This window comes from Dromiciops gliroides, chromosome 6 (assembly GCF_019393635.1).
Source record: "Dromiciops gliroides isolate mDroGli1 chromosome 6, mDroGli1.pri, whole genome shotgun sequence".
Taxonomy (NCBI): domain Eukaryota; kingdom Metazoa; phylum Chordata; class Mammalia; order Microbiotheria; family Microbiotheriidae; genus Dromiciops; species Dromiciops gliroides.
Genome location: NC_057866.1, coordinates 241145054 through 241150568, shown reverse-complemented (window position 1 = coordinate 241150568; position 5515 = coordinate 241145054). Strand labels below are relative to the sequence as shown.

The following is a 5515-nucleotide window of genomic DNA, read 5'->3' as shown; positions in this document are numbered from 1 at the left end:
AGGAAGAGAGATACAATTAAAACACTCTTTTCTAGGTGAGAAGAGGAAATGATCAAAAGAAGAGGAAATAAAGAACATGTATTAACAATTGTTTTAATTAAAGGGGAGAGGAGACCCTGTGATCATATAACTGAATCAAATATTGTAAGTAAAATTAATTGAAAGGACAAAGTGCTTGCTTAGGAAAAGGAGAGATATTAAAATTGGGAAGAACTAAGTGGAAGAGAATAAAAACTCAAAAATATTGATTTAAATTTGAATAGAGGAAAAATCCCAACAGACTGAAGAGGAATAGAGAAATTTATTCTTTAAAAAAACCAGCAAATTAATAAATGCAAAAATGTAAAAGCAAAATGAAAATGGGAATTATGAATAAAAACTTACATGGTTAAAATTAAAGTACAAATTGTGATCATGCTTTAAGAAAAAGACAAAAAGAAACATTCAAAATATCATGAAGATATACAGGAAAACAATACCATGTTTAAAAGTAACATAATCAATCCCATTGCTAAACATTCATGTATTGAATGACAACATATGTAATGTAATGACAAAACTGAAGGAGACTTTAATGTTCCTCCCTCAGAGGTAGATAAAGCAAAAGTTTTTTTTTCTTTTAAAGAAAGTAGAACTAAGTAGGTTTTTAAAAAACATGGCATCTTTTGAAGGGAAACAAATCAAATTATATAAATGTATATTCATATACAATAGATAATATGTTAAACACTATTTATCTCCATACATAGCTATATATTATATGGTATGTAGCATATAGAGTTGATATTATATATATATATATATAAACACATATAATTATGTATATATAAAACACACACACACACACATATATATATGGTACTCCCAGTGAGAAGATGCTAAAACTGGAATGATACAGTGAAGATTAACATGGCCCCTGCACAAGGATGACACGCAGATTCGTGAAGCAAAGAGTTTTAAGTTTTTCTTTTAGTTTATAGTACCTTCTTCCAAGAAAGGAACGTTAACATCTACCACAGTTATGTATGTGTGTATGTATACATATACATACATGTGTGTATACATGTACACAACACACATATATTATATAGGTTCTTTTCATTGAGCTCAATGTATACAAATACCATCAACTACATAATTTTGTATATATATATTTAATAATATATAATATATATAAATATATATATTGAATAATATATATATAAATAATATGCCATTGGTTCATCATCTAGATATCTTTAGATATCTTTAATCATACAGTAATTTCCCTATTTGTCTCTCTTGGTAGTGTGAAATTTTGTCTTTGCCTTGTCTGATAGCATGATAAAAAAAGGAATGGGGAAAAGCATAAGAATTTCTTTAACTTGTACTATGTGCTAGGCACTGTTCTAAGCACTTCATAAATATTAACTATCCTGAGAGGTAGTTGCTATTATTATCCCCATTTTAAAGTTTGAGGAAACTGAGGGAAATAGAGATCAAGGGCTTTTTCCAGGGTCACATAATTTGTATCTGTTAGATTTGAACTCAGAACTTCCTGATTCCAAGATCAATGCTGTATTTATTATTAGTAACCAACTGATATATAGTAAATTTTTGTTCTAAACTCTACCTCCCCCCCCATATATGTGTCTTTGTTTTTAGAAATACTTAGATTTAAAGATGCAGTTACAAAGTAGAGTGCAGAAGTTAAAGAGTAGTAGTGCTGGATATAATATATAAATACATGTCTCATATGTGTATATAATTGTATATTTGCTTCTATATGTGTGTGTTTGGAAAGTACATTATGCCATTTAATATTTACCTATATATACATATATAATTAATTATTAAAATACATATTTAAGACATGTTTTGCTGGATGAACACACATACATTTTTAAAAAATTAACCTAAAATTTTAAAGGAAGAGCTATGAGAATTGACAAAAGATAGATAATAGTGAAAACATTAATATTCTTCTCTCAGAGATAAAGATAGATAAAAGAAAAGGTAAACAAAATTGAATAGTATATTAGAAAATGTAGTTCAATTTTGAACTAAATACAATTATATATGTATATTTGTATGTGTCATCTAATATGGCATATCGCACTACATATGTATACATGCATTATATGTACACAAAGAGAGATGCATGTGTATGTATGTGTATATATATATATATATATATATCAATAGGAAATACAATATATAGTATATAATATGGAGACTTTGGCAGCAGAGTCTAAACATATTGGTTTTTATGACTTGCTGATGAGAACAGATTATAAACAGAAATACCCACAAATCTCTTACATTTCATGCCCATATAGTTTCTTCTTTGGGCATTGTTCAGTTATTTGTTTTCTTTTTTCATCAAAAATCTACATGAAAATTGATATAACATAATACAGGTAATATTTAAATTAACTTTCAACATAGCAAATTTTTGGAAACATTCTTATTCTGTATGGATAAGTGAAAAACTTAAGCCTGTGTTAGTGGAATAATCAATGTTACAAAACAGTCTGGGGTACATAATCTGGTTAAATGAATCATTATTTCTTACTCAATAACTATTTTCAAAACATAAGTTCTGGCATTAGAAAAATTCACTTTCATGGTATAATTTGAATGCAAATTCAGTGTTTGTTTTTTGCTTTTAAAGTCAATTGAAGCAAATTCTTAAGAAAGTGAGCAAAAAGTAATCATAGGCATAAGTAAAATGTTAAAGTGGATGCTTTCCATAAAATTGCTTTATTAGTTATAAAATCAATTCTGTATGAGGCTTTTATATAACAACCAAAACAGATATATAGTGTATAAATATGTATATATGCATATACCATGTAATATGGTATATGTAGTTGATTTCATATAATCTTTTGACTGTGTAAAATGAAAATCTAACCTTAATTGCTTTGTTCAAAACATTATATCTCATACATATGCTAAATTTATACAAATTCCATGAAAGATGTAACTTCTGAATATCAATATCATGTAAAACATAAAATATTACATGGGTTCACCAGTATTGCAGAGATTGTCATGTGAAAACTACAAGTAGAAGGGTCCCTATTCATGGCAAAATTTTCCAGATGCTTCTGTTTACTGATGACATTATTCTAATTGAATTTGTTCCTGGAATACTGTAGGTTCATTTCATCGAAATCTATGCATACAAATACCATCAATCTAGGTATCTAACCTGGTGAAACAAAGGGTGACTAAATTAACAATGGAAATTATATACAGAGAGAATATTAAGAAGACTGAACCATATTGCTGAAAATTGTGTGTGCATGGAAAATGGGTTGAAAGGAAATACCAAAGAAATAAATAACTGACAGAAGAAGTAAAATGGCTATGCTAAAAGATTAAGGGATAACTTATGGATAGTACCAATACTTTACTGGGATGTAAAAAACAAAAAAACAAACAAACACGGAAAGAACCATATGAAGACCTTCAGCAAATCGAGCAAATCTTCTGAGGAGATTCTAAGGAAGGATGAAGAGAACTGTCTCACAAACTGAGAAGTGTGCAGGGATTGGGATCAGCACTGTTGGTAGGCAGACAAACCTGAACTTTAAGAACTTGGGTCCTCTAAGCATTTAGGTAATACTTAAAAATAGTTTCCAAACTAAAAGGACTTGGCTAATTTTTTAAATGATTGAGGGGGGTTTTGTTTCTTTTTAATTCAAATATCAGATGTTTCATTTTTAGAACTTTTTTTCCCCGAAGAGAAAAATCTATCCATGTCTAAAGGATTCAGAGTATTATGTTGTGAATGTATTTTTTTTAAAGCACATAATGATCATACTCACTATAGTATAGCTTTCCAGTGAGTGTTTGGCTGTTTCATTCATTTTTTAAAAATCCACCTCAGTGCTAACAACCAAGCTTTGCACAGAGTGGTTACTTGTGTTAAGGTCAAATTGGGGTAAACTGAGGCACAAAGTTTCAAGCATGATACATTTTTTTTTTTTACTAAAGCATGTATTTACCAATAAATAGGATCTCGGCCTCACAGGGTCATATAGCTGTATTATGAGAGATGTTACTTAAACCCAGGTATGTCTAAGTGAGAGGCTGGTTCTCAGGAATAAATGCATGAATAAAATAAAAATAAAGGGGCACTTCTGTGTCCTAAATTTAGAATTGCGCACTAATTATTAAATGTGACTCAGGAAAAACATGGAGGACTGAAATCAGTATCCCTACATTACAACAAAAATAATTTATACATATTTCACGGGCACTTTAGTTCACACTTCTTGGACCCCTTTGGCAAGATGATAAAGGCTATGATCCCCTTCTAAAAATATTGTTTATAAGAGCATATAATAAAGTACATAGGATTACAAAATAAATTAATTATATTGAAATAGTTATCAAAACTATTTCACACACATACAAATCACCAAACTCAGGATAAGAATCTTTTCTTTCAGTAAATGCTATTGCTCTAGAATAAGGTAACTTCTTTAAGATAATAAGTAACATAACTACAAGTGGGATTTATTGAATACAGTCAACTCTTATAATTGTGCACAGAAGCAAATAACCCATGAAGACTGAGAGAACCAATATTTAATGTGTTCCTAAGGTGGAAACCTATGGCTAGATGGGCATTTGAATCACCCATCAGCTCATGCTAACAAGTTTTATTTGAAATCATGTGATCAGGGAAATGTATAATAGAAAAATAAAGATAGACTAATTGTGAAGAAACGGCCAAATAAGTCTGAGTGCTTTCTTGGGATTCCTGGGCTGTTTGAAAAAAAATGGAGAAGGCTTCTAGCATGTTCAATGCACATCCTGAAGCAAACTTATAAAAGGAAATGAATTAGACTTGCTCAGAGTGGACTGATAAGGATATATTGAAAATTTCTACCTTTGTTTTGAACACCTAATAGAAAAGGTTATAGATCCAATTGAGTATGTGAGTGTATACATACCCTTGTATTAAATATTTTTCATCCAGATTTTGTATTTCTACCTATTATCTAGATAATGTACTATTATATTATACATACACACATATGTATATGTAATGTAAAATATATACATGTATGTATGCATCCATATACGTATGTATTTATGTATGCATGTTACACAGAGCATGTCAGTCATCCATCATTTATTAGATGCCTACAATATTCTGGGAGCAGTTAGGTGGCACAATAGATAGAACATTGGTCCTGAAGTTAGGAGCACTTGAGTTCAAATCTAGCCTCAGAAACTTACTAGCTATGTGACCCTGAAGAAGTCACTTAAGTTCAATTGCCTTAAACATCCAGGGCTATCTCCAGTCATCCTGATACATATCTTGGCACTGGAGCCAGATGGCTCTGGAGGAGAGAGTGAGGCTGGTGACTTTTTGCACAGCCTTCCCTCCCTTAAATCCAATTCACTCCAAGTCATGACATCACCCTTGGTGTCATGGTCCACTTTGAGAATGAAGGACAAACAAAAACTATGTGCCAGAAACTATGTTAATCATTGGGGACACAAAGAAAGGGGA

At 30.5% G+C, this 5515-nt stretch overlaps 1 non-coding gene across 1 annotated transcript; it reads left to right on the top strand.

The window, feature by feature from the left end:
* Positions 1 to 862: 862 nt before the first annotated feature.
* On the top strand, positions 863 to 966 carry LOC122733101. Its single transcript, XR_006353705.1, has one exon. It is a non-coding gene; the product is annotated as a U6 spliceosomal RNA (small nuclear RNA).
* Positions 967 to 5515: the final 4549 nt, after the last annotated feature.